Genomic DNA, 17,696 nt, shown 5'->3' with positions numbered 1-17,696 from the left:
CGGGTAGGAGGTTGCCTTCACCCTCAGCCTCCACTCTCCTTGGGAGCGGTGTTTGTGAGGCACAACCCTGTGAGGGGGCAGCTAGAGGCTGTGACTGAGGGGACTGACTTCCAACTCAGAGACGTTAGTGCCACAAGGAGTTTGAGGGTCACCTCTTCAGATTCCACTTGCTGTGGGACCCTCAGCTTCTGCTTGCATGCCCCCGAGGTGACCTGCACCTCAGATGGGCCTCCTGAGTTCCTTCTATCCAGCCCTGGGACTCTCGGAGCAGATGAAAAGCTCGCCAGCACTTCCTGTGGCCTGTGCAGCTGCCTTTGGCCCCTGCTGCCCTTAGCAAGGGTATCATCGACTTGGAGTTTTGTCCCGAGCCCCTCTGTGTGGCCCCCTGTAACTTTTCCCTAAGCCGACGCTGTGATCTGCTGGGCCCAGAGCCAGCCTCCCTGTGTCCTGGCTCCAGCTGAGCTGCAATGGGCCAAAGCTGGAAAAGGCCCAAAGAATGACCTCTCCTGGGGTGGGCAGTGTCACCACAGTCCAGGAATCTGCTCCATTGCCCTGAGCCTAAGAATTTCCTTCCCACCTGAGGGGCTGGGGTACACGTGAAGACCAGAGAATGGGGCCCAGCAAGGTTCCAGGCAGTGACAGATGTGGGCAGGAGGCAGAGTGGTGGCCCAGAGCAGGCCTAGGGAGATGGAGCGTCAGGGAGGGCTTCCTGAGGAGGCATCACTGGAGTCGAGTCTTGAAGGGTAAGTAGGCATGCACAGGGTGGATGACGTGAAGGAAGGCCCTTCCAGGCCAAGGAGCATCACTCAGGAGCCACAGGTAACTTGCCCTGGAACTAGAGTGGGAGCAGAGAGGGGAGGCGATGGTAAGGAAGGAGAAGTGCTGGAGCAGCCTGCTGGCGGGCCTTGAAGGCCTGAGTCCCGAGGACAGTGAGGAGCTGGCGGAGTAAGTGGGGAAAGGAGGCCTGGAGCACGTCTTAGGGGAGCTGGGATGGCAAATGGGTTCATCACTGCCCCCTGCTCTGCCCGGGAGTGGCTTCCGTGTGCAACTTGTTGAGGACTGGTGGGCTCTCTGGGCTCTGCAGCCCAGCATGTCGTGACTGATTGGTGATGTCTGCTGTGGCTGTGTGTGGCAGCAGGTGTCCTGTGTCTCTTGCTCATCCCTCTGGGCCAGAGCCAGCTCCACACTTGTCCAGCCTCCTGCCTTCCCCAGACTCAGCCCTAAAGAGGTACAGCCTTTTAGATACAGGATACAACCTTCCTTAGAGAGGGAGTACAAACAATACACTAGTTGGCCTAAATTCAGCCACCAATTAAGAAAGCCTTCAGGTGCAACAATATACTTATCTTAATTTCAATCTCAGAAACTAACTCCTAATCTAATACTGCATTAATCTATTAATTCATAGAAGTAGTACTGTTACTATGAGGAACAAGAATTATTTCTCCTTGCATAATCTTAGAACAGATAGATAATCACCGAAAGTTAACAATAAAATAAATTCAACCCAATAATTATTTATTACATTAACTGTTAACCCAACACAGGTAGGCATTCAAGCAAAGATTTAAAAAAGTAAAAGAAACTCGGCAAACACAACCCCCACCTGTTTACCAAAAGCATCTCCTCTGGCATTTCTGGTGTTACAGGCACTGCTTGCCCAGTGACACGGTGTAAAGGCCACAGTGACTGGACCCTGCAAAGGCAGCATCATCATTTGTTGTCTAAATGAGGACTTGTATGAACGGCCACTCAAGGGTTTTACTCTCTCTTACTTTTAATCAGTGAAATTGACCTTTCCCTGAAGAGGCGGGAATGACAAAGACGAGAAGACCCTATGGAGCTCCAATTAATTAAAAAAAATCAAAGGTAAGCCAAATCAAGGGCTAACAAAACTTAAAGGGACTAACAATTTTGGTTGGGGTGACCTCAGAGAATAAAATAACCTCTGAGTGATTAAAATCTAGACCAGCTAGTCAAAATATTTTATCACTTATTGATCCAAAATATTGATCAACAGAACAAGTTACCCTCGGGAAAACAGCACAGTCCTATTTTACTGTCCATATCCACTATAGGGTGTATGACCGCGATGTTGGATCAGGAGATCCCAGTGGTGTAGCCGCCATTAATCGCTCATTTGTTAAACGATTCAAGCCCTACATGATCTGAGTTCAGACCAGAGTAATCCAGTCAGTTTCTAGCTATTCCATATTTCTCCCAGTACGAAAGGGCAAGAGAAACAAGGCATACTTTACAAAAGCACATTCAAACTAATAGGTGACATAATCTTAATCTAATATATATATGTATATAGACCTGCCTATAAACAGGGTTTGTTAGGGCGGCTGATTAATTGCATAAAAAGTAAACCTTTATACCCAGAGGTTCAATTTTTCTCCCTAACAGCATGTTCATAATCAATCATCTTTTGTTAATTGTCACCAATCTACCTTCCATAGAATTCCTTACACTAATAGGATGAAAAGTATTAGGTTATATATGACTATGTAAAGGACCACACATCATTGGCCCCATGATCTGTGGAGACACCAGTATTTATATCAGTGTCACAAGGCCATCAGCTGGAGTTCACATTGGAAAACGTACCCGGGAAGACACCCTACGGAGGACCCATTAGCACACAACTGAACAAGTAATGTGGACTTTTGTCGATGATCATTTGAAAACGTAACTGGGAAGACACCCTACAAAGGATCCACTAGCACACAACTGAACAAGTCATGTGGACTTTTGTCAATTACCTAGTATTTAAAACGGGAGGATAGGGCTGGCCCCATGGCTGAGTGGTAAGTGCGAGAGCTATGCTGCTGGTGGCCCGGATTCGGATCCTAGGCGCACACCGACACACCGCTTCTCAGGCCATGCTGAGGCCAAGTCCCACATACAGCAACTAGAAGGATGTGCAGCTATGACACACAACTATCTACTGGGGCTTTGGGGGAAAAAATAAATAAATAAAAATTATAACAAAAAAAATAAAATGGTAGGATAAAGATGCAGGATTCTAATGGGTTCATGGAAATGCTGAATGCACAATTCGGAAACAAGGAATAATCGACAAGGTAAACCAACTCCAATAGATTTATAATTGCTTACTTGTACACAGAGTTTTTGCTGAACAATTAAGTATTCATGTATTTGTCTTGATGAAAACATGAAACTTTATGTTGAATAAAAATGGACCATTTTCCTGTATTAGTACATTACTACTCATCATTTAGTCATTTCTATAGTTAATGGAGTTATAAACATAATTACAAATGCATGCTTCCATCAGAAAACAACTATGAGTGAATCTGGAAATTGTAGGGCCAAAAATAATGTTTTCAATATTATGTATTAGAACATGTATATACATAACGAGGATGAGAGAAAACTCTGATTAAAGGAGATTAAAATGTAATCTAATCTTAAAAGAATAAAAAGAGTGTCAGTCCTGGGAGACTGGCGATAGGCAGTAAAATTTCACAGAATTCTGAGACTGGAAATGGGCCATTCCCTACCTTCATTTTTTTATTGTCGTTGCCAAGGGAATTTTTCCACCAAGAACAGAGAGATGGAGGGGAAAGAGGACATGGAAGGATATGGCAGACATGGGAAGGGTTCCATTTTCAGGACACATTAGAGCAGTCAGGTGTCCATATTCTAGGTCATGTAACCACAAAGAATTTCCCCTGGGAGATGCCTTCTGCAGCTCTTCCCTCCAAATTTCCACTCATTCCTCCTGGTGAGATCATCCTAAATGAGAACAGGCTGGGAGAAACACAGAGCTGCCTGGAAAAAAGCCTATCTTGTAAATTGACCCTGCCCTGGAGCTGACTGGGCAGAGGGCAGGAGCTGCACGATGGATACCGACTCCTCTTCAGTCCAGGGACTTTCCTTTATTGCCCTTTGGGGAATACACTGACTGTAACACTGAGGTTCACTGAAGGCCAATAAGATCTAGTGTGAGACTAAGTTGTCAATAAAGCACTTGACGCAACATGTTTTCATGTGTATCAATATGTGCATAACTAGGGAGAAGGGTCTTAACATCTTTATGATCCTCAAGGGAAATTTGACTCACATCAATTTAGGAATGATTGACAATAACGTGTCATGTAGAAGAAGGATCGTCAATCTAAATGAACTTATTCACACAGTCAGTGTCCTAGTCAGTATGGGATGCTGTAACAAAAATATCATAGACTGGGCACTTTATTTATTTATATTTTTCTGAGGAAGATTCACCATGAGCTAACATCCTTGCCAGTCTTCCTCTATTTTGTATATGGGTCATGCCCACAGCATGGCTGCTGGTGAGTGGTATAGGTCTGTGTCCAGGAACCGAACTCAGGCCACCGAAGAGGAGCTCATTGAACTTAAACATTAGGCCATGGGGCAGACCCCTAGACTGGGCATCTTTGGCTTTTGTGTGTGTGTGTGTGTGTGTGTGTGTTTGTGTGTGTGTGTGTGAGGAAGATCAGCCCTGAGCTAACATCTGATGCCAATCCTCCTCTTTTTTGCTGAGGAAGATTGGCCCTGAGCTAACGTATTTGCCCATCTTCCTCTACTTTTTATATGGGACGCTGCCACATCATGGTTTGAGAAGAAGTGCATCAGTGCATGCCCGGGATCTGAACCTATGAACCCTGGGGCCACGAAGCAGAGCACCCGCACTTAGCCACTGCACCACCGGGCCATCCCTAGACTGGGCACTCTTAACAAGAGAAGTGCATTCCTCACAGTTTTGAAGACTGGGATGTTCAAGATCTAGGTTCAAGCTGAGTGGCTTTTGGTGAGAGCTCTCTTCCTGTTTTGCAGAAGGACAGCTTCTTGCTCTACCCTCATCTGGCAGAGAGAGCTCTGGCCCTCCATCTCCTTGTAAGGGCACTAATCTCATCATGGGGGCATCACACTCATGGCCTCATCTAAGCTAATTAACTCACAAAGGCCCCACTTCCAAATACCATCACGTCGGGGATTAGGATTTTAACTTATGAAATTGGATTACATAGACATTCAGTCCATAGCATTCATGAAACCAACAATTAACAAATATTTATAGAAGTCATACAGCCCAAACTGAAGAATGTTCTGGAGATCATGTGGCAAATGATACAATGTCTTTCCCTACATAGAGTCTCCTAGTGGAGGCAGTAAAAATTAACAGTCAAAGAAAACTTGTGCTATTTAAAAGCTAACATAGATCAATTCTGACAGACTGTACTTACGATTGTCTTTTGGTAAGACAGGTCTGATTATCAGAGTCCAGATTAAGCAAATTCCCCCGGGTGAGGGCATGTCTGGCAATCTCACCTAAAAAGGCTCTTTCCTTTTTGAAATTTTATTTCATCTAGTCCTGTTTGCTTCCACATCCCTTTGGTGTTTTCAAACATATAGTATTTATTAAATCAATGTTTAACTGTTGCTCTGCCTTTACCACATCTGACTGGAAGCAGAAGTTACTGGACTTGGCTGGAACCAAATTTCAGTTCATTTTTCCTCCTCTTTCTGCTCAGACTCTCTTCTCTCACCATTGAAATAGCAAATGCCTTAGGGGAGAAGCCGCATGGAGCTGGTGCTCACAATCTTGTGTTTCCTTTGTCTCAGAGATTGTAGACCCCCAAGTCCTGTTTGCACAGGATGTTCTACAACCCTCCAAACAGCTGTTGTGTGCTTTGTCCAGCTCTTATAGCTGCCCAAGAAAAGCTACTCAATAAAAGTGGAACCTGGGGCCGGCCCCGTGGCTTAGTAGTTAGGTGCATGTGCTCCGCTGCTGGCAGCCCGGGTTCGGATCCCGGGCGCGCATCACTTCTCCGGCTATGCTGGGGCCGCGTCCCACATACAGCAACTGGAAGGATGTGCAGCTATGACATACAACTATCTACTGGGGCTTTGGGGGGAAAAAATAAATAAATAAAATCTTTAAAAAAAAAAAGTGGAACCTGCAGTAATTTTATCCTGAAATGTTTTAAATATTTTAAACCAATGAATATTTGTCATTTTTCAAGGAATATTTCTATAATTTTATAAGAAACATTTAAATAGGAATTTTAACAGCAATAATGGCTGTTCTTTGGCCAGAATTCCATGTCATTAATTGTTTGGAATTATATCTAAGCTTTGATGCACTCTCTTCAGTGCCTTTTAAAATATCACTGTTCCTTACATTTAAATATCTTGTGATGGGTTTGTATCAGTCACCTTTTTTGTACCATTTCAGATCCTTTTGGGTCCTCATACCCTTGAGTCATATGTCATTTAGCAACCAGCTTTGTAGGTATCATATGTGCTTTATGCAAGTGCCTCCTGACAGCTCCCCACATTTTTTCCCTGTGCCCTCTGCCCCTCTCTCTCGCCCTGGGGTGTCCATGTTGATGCTGAGGTGTGAAAAACCTCTTGATCAAGCCCACTCGTGCACAACCACGTTCCTTGTTGTGTGGATGTGTGTGTGTTCAGCAATTCTGTATGGTCACAGGGTGCATGGCTATTATGGCATCTATGTGAAAGTGTGTTTTGTTGATGTGTGTGTGTTTAGAGAGTTCAAGTCACTGTGGTCTCTGAGACAGTGAGTGGTCTGTATGTGTCTGTGTGTGTCTTCTGAGTATCAGTGTTCATTATCGTGTAGTTTACAGTGTGAATGCTGCTGGTCATTTGCAAATAGTGTGTATGTGGGTGTGGGTGTGTGTTGTCAGCATTTCCACATGTTCAGAGGATGTCTGTCATTGTGGGAATGTGTGGAATAAGTAAGTTGTTAGAGATCAGTGTGGGCACCAACATTGTTTGCCTGTTACTAGTTCAACACTCAACACCCCTGAAGAAACATTGAGTCCAGACATTCACAGGCTCCATCAGGCCCACAGAGATCCTACTCAGCTGTTTTCTTCCCATCACAAACATATGAACAGGTAGCCAAGGACCACTTGATATTTGAGGAATTTCTCTAGCATGAAAGATGGAGCAAAAAACACATACACTGAAGTGAGGGACTAAAGGAGCAGCAAGGAAATCCAGAGATCATAGTGAAACTTCAACTGCATATCTAGTAACATCTTCAAAACAATTAGAGATGGGCCAGTTCCATGGCCTAGTGGTTGAGTTCAGAGAACTTCACTTCAGTGGTCCAGGTGCAGTTCCTGGGCGTGGACCTACACCACCCATCAGTGGCCAGGCTGTGGTGGCAACCCACATACAAAATAGAGGAAGGCTGGCACAGATGTGAGCTCAGGGTGAATCTTCCTCAGCAAAAAGAAGAAGATTGGCAACAGATGTTAGCTCAGGGTGAATCCTCCTCAGCAAAGAAAATAAAAAAGAGAAAACAACCAGTAAGTGTATATATATGTATTGATGTTACTGCACAATATTGGGGTTCTTTTGCCCAATGCACATTAAAAAAGCCAATTATTCTGGCATCAGCTTTTGGGAAATGAAGTGTAGCTTTATTTTGTGAGATTGATCTGCAAGGAGACAGAGGGCATGTGTCTGTCTCAGATCTCAAGCCCTGATCCAGGGCTTGGGGCACAATTTATGGGATGAAGGGCAGGGTGGTCTGACATGTGGAGGTACATGATTGGAAGTAAGGAGAAGTGAGGGAATTGATGATCTGCACAAGCAAAGTCAAGCTTCATGGCTCTTCATCGGATGTGTGTTCACAAATTGGCAGTGTTACCATGATCGGAGAATGGAGTTTTTAGCTCCTTGATGTCAAAAACGTCACATGTAAAGCATTTGTGAACTCCCAGTTGATGAGTTGGTGGTCCCAACTGGTCTGAACTGGACGAGGGGTCTCAGTTCCTGAAAGAAAACTCTTAAATACTCTGTTGATAAGATGGGGTCAGTTTAACTGGTCCTGGAGGGCCCAAGGTTGTGTTTGTATATGCGTGTGTATGCATATGCATGGGATTATCTGTATGTGTGTTAAATGTACAGTATACACAAAGCCAGGCTCTAGTTAAAGTGGTCAGGACAGATTTTAATCAGGCATATACCACTGCAATAGGGAAGAAGGAACAGGATGAACTGAATTCAATTTGATTTGTACAGAGGTGACTGGGCATTTGAAAGGGAGAATGAGGAAGCAGGCAGAGGAGTGAGCAGGGGCTCAGTAGAGTCAGGGAGGGGAAAGTTACAGAGTGTTGGTCAGTGCAATGTGATCTGGCCAGTTGTGTCTGCTAGTTGGAAATGATCAAAGTTTCACTTCTCTGCTCTCACAGAGTCTGGGAGACAGACACCCTGTCCTCCAATGGCTCTCAGGACCTTGAGAAATGCACTCCTGAGTTATAGGAGACACACATACAACTCAAAAGGACAGAGGAAAGATTCACAGTTGTAAGCACTTTTGGGTAAATGCTCTAAGAAAGGAATGTCAGGGTCCAATGATCGAGTGTTGGCCAGAACAGTCAATCCTTATTGCTGCCTTGAGCTTTCTCAGGCAGGCACTTTAAGGGGGCAGTGGTCATCCTAAGGATGTGGATTTGAGCTGTTAGAAACTATGTCAGTTTTTAAGTCTTATAAATTGTGTGTGGGGAGGTGAAATCATTTGTGCTGAGAGGCTGTAGATATTATAGGCCAAGATCGAGGCCTAGACAAGAATAGGGCTCAAAGGAGCCTGGCTTGAGTTTGGTCAAGTACAGGAAACTACATATATAAATAATATATGTATATTTTTTGAATAATATAAATCAGTATATTGAATAATATAATATATTGAATTAAATATATATTTAATGATTATATAATGAATGTGTATGTTTATATATTTTTGAATTAAATAATATAAATATATATATGATTTAAAGGAATATTGACACATAATAACAGAAATTTACAGAATTCCTAAAAGACTTCTACTCTAGGTTCAGGAAGCTGAATACATCTCAAGAACAATTAAAAAAAAAATCTAGAGCCAGATCCATCCAGGGAAAGCAAAGAACACTAAATAAAAAAGAAGATACTCAAAGCCCCACAGAGGAACAGAACACTTACGGAGACTTACATTTAGACATATGATACATTTCTTAACAGTGGAAGACAAGAGAGAGTTGGATTAAATATTCAAGGTACAGAGAGAAAATAACTTTCAGTGTATATCCAATCAAACCATATCTCAAGGACTAGGGTGACTTAAAGATATTTTTATGGGAACACTTACTAAGAGTATTACCACCAACAAATGCTCATTAAGGATCTTCTAAAGAATGTACTTTAAGGGGGTCAGCCACCTGGTGTAGTGGTTTAAGTTCAGCACACTCCGCTTCCAAGGTCTGAGTTTGTGGGTTTGGATCCCAGGTGTGGACCTACACCACTCATCAGCCATGCCATAGTGGCGACCCAGATACAAAATAAAGGAAGATTGGCAAAGATGTTAGCCCAGGGCTAATCTTCCTCAAGGAGAAAACTTAAAAATTATAAAAGAATGTACTTTAAGGAGAAAGAAATTGACAGAAGAAGAAATGCCAAGAGGTAAAAACGGATGGTGAGGATAAAAACGGTTACACATCTGAATAAATCATTGAAAGCATGACTTAATGAAACAATAATAATATTGACAATGTATAACTGATGGAGTTAAAAACTAATGACAAGAGAACTTCTGTTTTAGAGGAGACTAGGACAGGAAAGCATTCTTGCTGCAAAACTGGACAAAGCCAGATAAATCATAAATATATTTTCAGAGCATCAGAGAACTTCAGAATCAACCAACTAAAATTCCAAAAAGAAGAAAAAGTCTTTTATGTGGGCAAGGATTTTTATCTTTCTTTCCCCTGCAGGCGTTTTCTGATTCTGGGTGCCTGCTGAGGATCTGGTTTGCTCAGTCAGAGCCTCGGATAGGGAAAAGAGAAACTAGCCAAACTTGCAGTGATTCTGCAGGACTGGTGTGGCAGAGGAAACCCGAGGGCTTTCAGACACACAACTGCTCTTATCACAGCACATGTACTAAGTTTTGGTGCCACACAGGAATCTGGGGATCTAGGCCAAAAGCTTCCACAAAACAAAGTGAAACCTCCAGAAGTGGTGGAAGTGGCCTAAGTCAAACATACTGCTAGTCTGACCTTCAGGGAATTTGCCATATTGTGAAGCGATGTAAGGTAGGAGGCTGCAGAGCTGCGCTGAGATGTCTGAAGGCTGTAGCTGAATTTTCTGTGGGCTCCCAAACCTGAAGAGAGAGAGATCTACCAGACTTAGAACCAGACCCCTGTGCGGGGGAGGGGAGCAGAGCAAACAGGAACAGGGGAAAGCGGAAGGGCTGGGTTTACTAAAAGTGAGACCCAGCCCCAACTCTGATCAACGTCTGATTGGACTCAGGTGCTCCAACCTCACTGTGTTTCTCAACGAAGGACAATAAGGTCATGTGGAGCCTCTCGAGTTACGTTACACAGACCTTCCAAAGACACTGGTGAGAGGATGGAGAAGGCAAGCCACAGACTGGGAGAAGACCTTTGCAAATCACATATCTGACAGGACTATAAAGAACTCTCAAAACTCGGCAATAAGAAAATCCAAGTTTAAAATGGGCACAGATTTGGACACTTCACCAAAGAAGATACACAGATGGCAAATAAGCACATGAAAAGATGCTCAACGTCATTAATCGTGAGAAAAATGCACATAAAAACCACATTGACATACTGCTACGTACCTATTGGAATGACTAGAATTAAAGAGGATGAACATACCAAGTGTTAATTTAGGGTGGAAAGTAACTGGAACACTCCTACATTGCTGGTGGGAAGACAAAGTGGTTCAGACTCTTTGGAAAACAGTTTTATTTATTTTTTGTGAGGAAGATCAACCCTGAGCTAACATTCATGCCAATCCTCCTCTTTTTTTCCCCAAAGCCCCAGTAGATAGTTGTATGTCATAGTTGCACATCTTTATATTTGCTTTATGTGGGATGCGGCCTCAACATGGGCGGAGAAGCGGTGCATCAGTGCATGCCCGGGATCCGAACCTGGGCCGCCAGTATTGGAGCGGACGCACTTAACCACTAACCAATGGGGCCGGCCCCTGGAAAACAGTTTTAAAGTGGAGTTTGTTATGCTGCTGTAACAAATCAACACAAATTTCATGGCTTAAAACAACTCAGATTTATTGTTTTACAGTTCTGTAGGGTAGCAGTCTGACACGGGTCTCCTTGGACTAAAATCAAGGTGTTGGCAGAGCTAGGTTCTTTTGGGGGGACTGTAAATGTTAATCAATTTCCTAGCCTTTTCAAGCTTCTAGAGACCACCACGTTCCTTAGCCTATGGCCCCCCTCCTCCACCCTCAAGACCAAGAACTCTGCACCTCTTTTGCCCTGCCTCCCTTGTTGCATCTTTTTTCTACTCTCCTGCTTCTCTTTCCCTTTTAAGGGCCTTTGTGATGCACTGGGCCCACCTGAATAATCCAGGATAATCTCCCTATTTTGAAGTCAGTTGATTAGCAACCTTAATTCCATCTGCAAACTTAATTCACCTTTGCCAAGTAAACTAATGTATTCCCAGGTTCCAGGGATTAGGACATCTTTGTGGGCCATGACTTTGCTACCACAAACAGTTTTTAAAATAAAGTTAAACATACACATACCATGTGACCCAGCAATTCCACTTCTATGTGCTTACCCAAGAGGAGAAGACTAATGCTCACACAAAAACTTGTTTGCAAAGATTTATAGCAGCTTTATTCATAGTCAAAAAAGACAAAACTGAAAATAACTCAAATGTCCTACAACTGCTGTATGGATAAACTGTGGTACATTCACACGATACTACATTCAGCAATAAAACAGAAGGAACTGCTGATACAGACAACAACATGGATGAACACTAAAATGAATGTATTGTGCTACATGAAAGAATCCAGACTCAAAAGGCCAAATACTGTAGGATTCCATTTATATGATATTCTAGAAAAGACAAACCATAGGGAAAGACAACAGATCATCAGTTGCCAGGGGTTAAGGGTGGGGGAAGAGTTGACTACAAAAGAGCAGCTCAAGGGAGTTCTGGGTACTGGAACTGTTCTGTGTCTTGATTTTGGTAGTTGCACAGCTCTATGCTTTTGTCAAAACAGTTGTACAGAGAGGAAAACAAATACATCATTTCTCACTCATCAGATTGGCAAAACTTTAAAAATCTGACAATCCCAATCTGACAATTCCCAGGGCAAGGATGACTCAGACACTGTTGGCGGGAATGGAAATTGTTAAAACTTCAGAGGATGATTTGGCTGCAGCTCGTCAAGTTGCAGATTCACATCAGCCCCTTGTCCAGCAATCCACTCACAGGCAGGTTTCCATTCTAGGGAATCCACGTGTGCTCGAGGAGACACACACAAGTATAGTCATTAAACATGGTATGGGAATGAGTTAATTGTGGTTAGTAGTTATTTAAAAAAGAAAGGAAATATGCATATGGGAAAGAATCAACCCTGCTGGCTACATATGTGATCTGGGAAGGTAACTCATTGGTTTGTCTACTTAATAGTATGTAGCACAGACAGCACTGTACTAGGAATCTGGAGACAAGCATCTGAGCATATAGTTCCAACTCTGCCACTAAGTAGCAGTCAGACTATGGACAACTTAACTTGAGAAACCTCACTTTCCATTTCCTGGAAAATGAAGAGGTTAGGCTCGACAACCACTAAAATTATTTCCAACTCCACAATTCTATGATTCAATGTCAACAATCAAAAATTATATTCCAAAGTACCTATGTTCAGAAACTGTTTTTCCCAGATACCCTGAAACTGGAAACTATCAGGGAAATAGGATATCTTAAAATATTGATACATAAAATGGCCCAAATTTCTTGGTACGTCTATGACAAGCTGTTTAATCAAGATCGTAACTCAGAAAGAGCATATAAACAGCGAAACCTACCATATTGACTTGGGTCACCCTCAGGAAAAACATATGTCCTCTCCCATTTTAACAATGCAAAACAAATTCACTATATTAATGAGTCCATCTTGTCAAGTTCAGGTCTGTCTAGCCAAAAGTCATTCATGTATATGGTAAGATTTACTTGATTTTTTAACAAAGATAAAAAGATAAATGGCTTTTTGTATTTTTGCCTGTTTCATCTATAAAGCTCTTACATTACAATTTAATAGCTTCAGCCTGCTACAATAATTTAAAGAGCCTTTTGAAACTTGTAATATGCCATGTCCAACAGGATCTAGTAAAAAAATCAGTAGTTCACAATCCAAAAATGCTTATTTAGATTCATTACCAACAATACTTACACTTCAAAGACACCTATAACCAACATGTCATTTGTTCCTACTGCAGAATTTAATAGGTTGTTAAATTCTGGTATCATCCAAAACTATAATTAGGCTGCTATCAATAAAATGTATTTTATTAATCAGAGATATTAAAACTAATGATTAAACTATTAAACTAAATGATTAACTAAATATTAAAACTAATGGCAACTAACGATCTGTTGTCTTTCCCTATGGTTTATCTTTTCTAGAATATCATATAAATGAAATCCTACCGTATTTGGCCTTTTAACCTTTCACCCTCTCAGCCAAATCAAAATTTGAAAATTCTTGTTCTATGAGCTTTCCAAATCAATCTTACAATTCTAAATGAGTATGGAGACAAAACACACACTATATACTACTTCTAAAAACCTCCTCCTTATCCGATTTTAAATTTAGCACCAACTGGCAAGAAAAACCTTTCCACTGAAAACAAAATTCCGTACACATTATGTCAATCATCAATTGATCAGTCATCAGTCTATGTTAACATATGGTGAATTATTATTAGGAAGCTACATAATTTTCACCAAAGACTGTTTAAAGCTCCTTTCATTAAATGCAGTTTACAACAATTCACAGGCTTCAAAGTTCACCTTGCAAATATAGAGTCAATTATCAGAAACCATTAATGGGATTAGGCTTTTCTCTGAAGGTGGTCCCAAGGAAGTAGGAACGTTTATTTGTTTAAAGAACGCAATGAGGAGTCGAATAGCCTGAGCGGAGTCAGGCAGAGGATCGCAGACCACAGTCCATCTTCTGAAGGAAAGTGTTCACCCGGGGATGTAGAGACCTGGCCTAGACGGGGCCCCCGGGGGCACGAACTCAAGGGCGCGCGCAGAGGGCTGGCGACTCCCTGCCGCCCCCTGCACCTCCGCTGGGTGGGCAGGAGGCCCCGCCGGGGTGGGGCCCCGCCAAGGCAGAGGGGCCCGCCGGCCAGGCGGCGTTCCTCTGCTCCTCCAAGGGACAGAGTTGGGCTCCCCCACCTGGGGCAGCCTGCCAGCAGCCCCGGCCCCCGGCCCCATCCGCCGACCCCCCACCGCGCTCCCGCCATCTGCGGCGGAGATCTCCACGCCGAGCCCGCCGCCCACCGCCTACCTCAGCGCCGCCTCCTGCCCAGCGCTCCGCCACACTGCAGAAAGGAGAGCTCCCCAGCGCTGAAAATCCTGGAGGAAGGATCCAGAAACCGCCCATCCCCCCACACAAACCTCCGAGGAGGCCACCTCCGCACCAGGGACCCCGCCTCCAGTGCACGTTCCCCGGGGCTCTCCAGCTCGCCATCCCCTCTGCCGCTCTGAGAGCCAGTCCTGCGCATGCGCGGCCTCCAAGGCTACAATGGGAACCTCTGGGGGGCACCGGGAGGGGGGTGGGGGTGTGGGGTCCAAGGTGTCCCTGAGAGGGAGAGCGGAAGCGGGCTGGCTCTCTGCAGTCCTTGACTCTGCTCTCCCTGGATGACCATCAGCTCCTGGAGAAAATCTGCCTTCCCTTGAGGTGGCTCCTCCTGTCCTGAGAAGCACGTTACATGATCTAACATTTGTTTAAAAAAGAAGAATGACATCCTTAACACCTGATGTGTCGTGTCGTGTCCCCAGAAGAATTCTCTGCTTCCCCAGAAGACTAGACAGCGAGCAACTGGGACTGAGTTCTGACCTAGGAAGGAAGGACGCTGAGGGCACAGCTGTCTCCCCTCTGCTGGCTCCTTCCCCTGATCTGTGGCCGTGATGGGGACACAGCTTTGGGGACTCGTGCAGGTGACAACGCTCACATGTTTGCCCACCATATTACATTTCTTTTGATTGAGTGGTTAAAACGGGAGGCTAGCTGTCTGTTTTTCCGATGATTTCACTTGCAGAAATGTCTTTGGACAAAGAAGTTTGTTTTCTTAATTTCTGATTTTAGTAATCAATAACAATTGTTAAAATACTTATTTTCTTAATCTCATTGGCATGCTAAAACAAACAAGTCACTTGGTTTTCACCAAATTGGCCACATTTTCATTAAAACTTTGGAAGTATTGCTGTTTGAGGTAAAGAAAGCATTTGGGAAGAACAATTACCCTTGGATAATATCTTCCCAGATAAATGTACAAACACACAGTTATGAGCCGTTATGAGGGGCCTGGGAAATCCAGTTTGAGTTCTACAATGGATCATCTGAAGTAAGGTTAAATCAGTAATTTCTGAGGAGTTTACAAGTAAATATTCACGTCGCCTTCATCAAATAGGTCTGGTGATTTAAATGAAGGTTGAGCTTAATGATAAAAGTTTTAAAGAGGCTGAGAAATGTTAAGTAAATGCACTTAAAACAAAAAGGTGCAAATCAGAGTAAAGCCTGCCATTATCCTCTTTAAAACAGAGTCACAGTAGCAGTATTGTCAAGGTATGAGAAGGAATAGAAATGCTTTATAAAGTCAATTCTTCACTTCTAAAGGACCTAACGTGACATTCTAGAAGTCTCCATAGTCTTTCACTCATCTAGATAAAATTGCTCAATTTATATTTCAAAGACTAATGAATCTGAGGGCAAAATATTCAAGGTCAGTGTTCAATTGTTTTTCATTGTTGCAAAGTACATGGGTATAAAATGTGTCTGAAATCCATGGTCTTGGAGAAGAAAAATATATAGAACTTATTTATCACTCTCGCAGCATGTCCTGACTTAATCCTACAAATATCCCAAGAATAAAACCTCAGTGAATTCCATTCTGTTCTTAAATATGACATCTTTCATTTCTAATGAATATTCTCAAATTAGGCTCTAGCTAGTAATTATGTTCCTGATGCAAATAGGAAGTAAAAAAGAATCCATGCTTGATTAACTTGGGCTCAAGAGGACTACTTAGAACCAAAATTTGTTTTTTGCTTTGTTTTTCTTTATCGATTTCTTTCTTTCTGCTCAGCGGAGTCAGCAGATAAATGACACAGAAAGCTGAGAGACTGGAGGGCAGGGTCTTGAAGAATGTAGGATTTCCTAAACTTCCAGATCTTTTTTATCTTTAAAATTCTGTGATTTTTGCTATTTATATAGGGGTTCATTTTTTTCATTATTTCTAATAGTGATCATAATAGTGAGACTAACAAAACTTAGCACCTGTGGAACATTTTTCGTCGTAAAAATTTACGTCATTCTGACAACTGTTAATATTTTAAAAAGCCACTAAGAGCTAATCTGATGCTCAGAGGATTTTTAGGGTGGTGAGATTGTTCTGTACATAATGGTGGCTACGTGTCACTATATGTGTGTCAAAACCCATGGAACTGTACAACATAAAGAGTGACCCTTAATTTAGGGACTGTAGTTCATAATGTGAGAGATCAAGATTTGGCCACCCTGAAATCTATCTCTTTACCTTGGTTGTTTTCTCTGAGAACATTTGACCTCCCCCACTAACTGCCTAAAGAATTTGACGTAGTAACTCCTTCCTGGAACAGATCTTCTATCTAATGGCTGTAATATATTGTAAAATAGATGTTACAATAGAAAAGGCACCAACAAGCCCATCTTATCAGAAGTTCTGTCTCCAGAACTGTCTCTTTGTATGGCCCTGCAAGGAGTTGCCAGACAGACATTTACATTTATAAGGGAAATCTCCATTTGTAAAGGTATCTCCCTCTCTGTATTTGGGAAGAGGGGGGATGAACTCATTCCTAGAAACTTATCAATGTGAAAAGTGAGGCCTTAAATCTGCATAACAGCCTTACTCTTGTTTACTGTGCTTTAGTGGTAATCTCCTGTAACTGACTCCCCCCACCCCCAACATCCTCCTTTGTCATTAGCTCCATATGGTATGTAAAACGAGAATTTCTGCTATTGTGTTGAGAAACGCAGTGTCCCTGCTTTCTCCCATGTATACATGTTATTAAACTTGGTATTATTTTCTCCTGCTAACCTGTCTTGTTGATTATTTGGGCAGCCATAAAATCCTTAAGGAAAAGGGCATAGGGGGATTCTCCCTCTCTCCCCACACCTGCAATACCTACACATTTGGGTGAATTCCTCTCTTCCGAGATTCCCCCAAAATATTTCGAGGTTCCTTGTACCTGCTACATAAGTGACATTCTTTACTTATCCAGTAAATGCTGCTTGGAACATTGAACATAAGGTACCAGGCCAATATTTCCACATGGCTTTATTCCATAAAGTCCAATCTTCATTCCTCTAAACTGTATGGCTACATCGCAAATATGATGTTCCAGTCACAGCCTTGGTAATATAACCAGTGTTTCCAATTGTGTCCTGTTATAAGGAGAACAGATTCTTATTGAACTTATGCGAATAACTATATTGCCATGAAAACAACAATACTTACTTACTAAGAGTTTTTAAATTCTGGAGGGATCAGGTAGAGAGAAAAAGAGAAATATTTAATATTGCTTACAAAAGTATCATTTAGCAAATTGCTATAAGTCATAGCTAGCTCAGGAGAAAAGAGAAAAAGT

General features: G+C 42.6%; 1 protein-coding gene and 1 long non-coding RNA gene across 6 annotated transcripts in view; both read right to left on the bottom strand.

Moving 5' to 3' along the window:
- LOC131398869 (uncharacterized) overlaps positions 1-14,939 on the bottom strand; it is a 58,522-nt gene extending 43,583 nt beyond the window's left edge. Inside the window, exons 1-2 of the long non-coding RNA XR_009217018.1 lie at positions 14,908-14,939; positions 14,356-14,784 (exon numbers count right to left, since the gene is read on the bottom strand). This is a non-coding gene — a long non-coding RNA (uncharacterized LOC131398869). The remainder of the gene's footprint in view (positions 1-14,355; positions 14,785-14,907) is intronic.
- The window catches only part of LOC131398865 (ral-GDS-related protein-like), a 144,706-nt gene that overhangs the window by 78,413 nt on the left and 48,597 nt on the right, over positions 1-17,696 (bottom strand). The gene's annotated exons all lie outside the window — the stretch shown is intronic.

The sequence above is a fragment of the Diceros bicornis genome, chromosome 36 (genome assembly GCF_020826845.1).
Source record: "Diceros bicornis minor isolate mBicDic1 chromosome 36, mDicBic1.mat.cur, whole genome shotgun sequence".
Classification (NCBI taxonomy): domain Eukaryota; kingdom Metazoa; phylum Chordata; class Mammalia; order Perissodactyla; family Rhinocerotidae; genus Diceros; species Diceros bicornis.
Note: the sequence above shows the minus strand (reverse complement) of the source record. Positions and strands in the feature narration are given on the sequence as shown.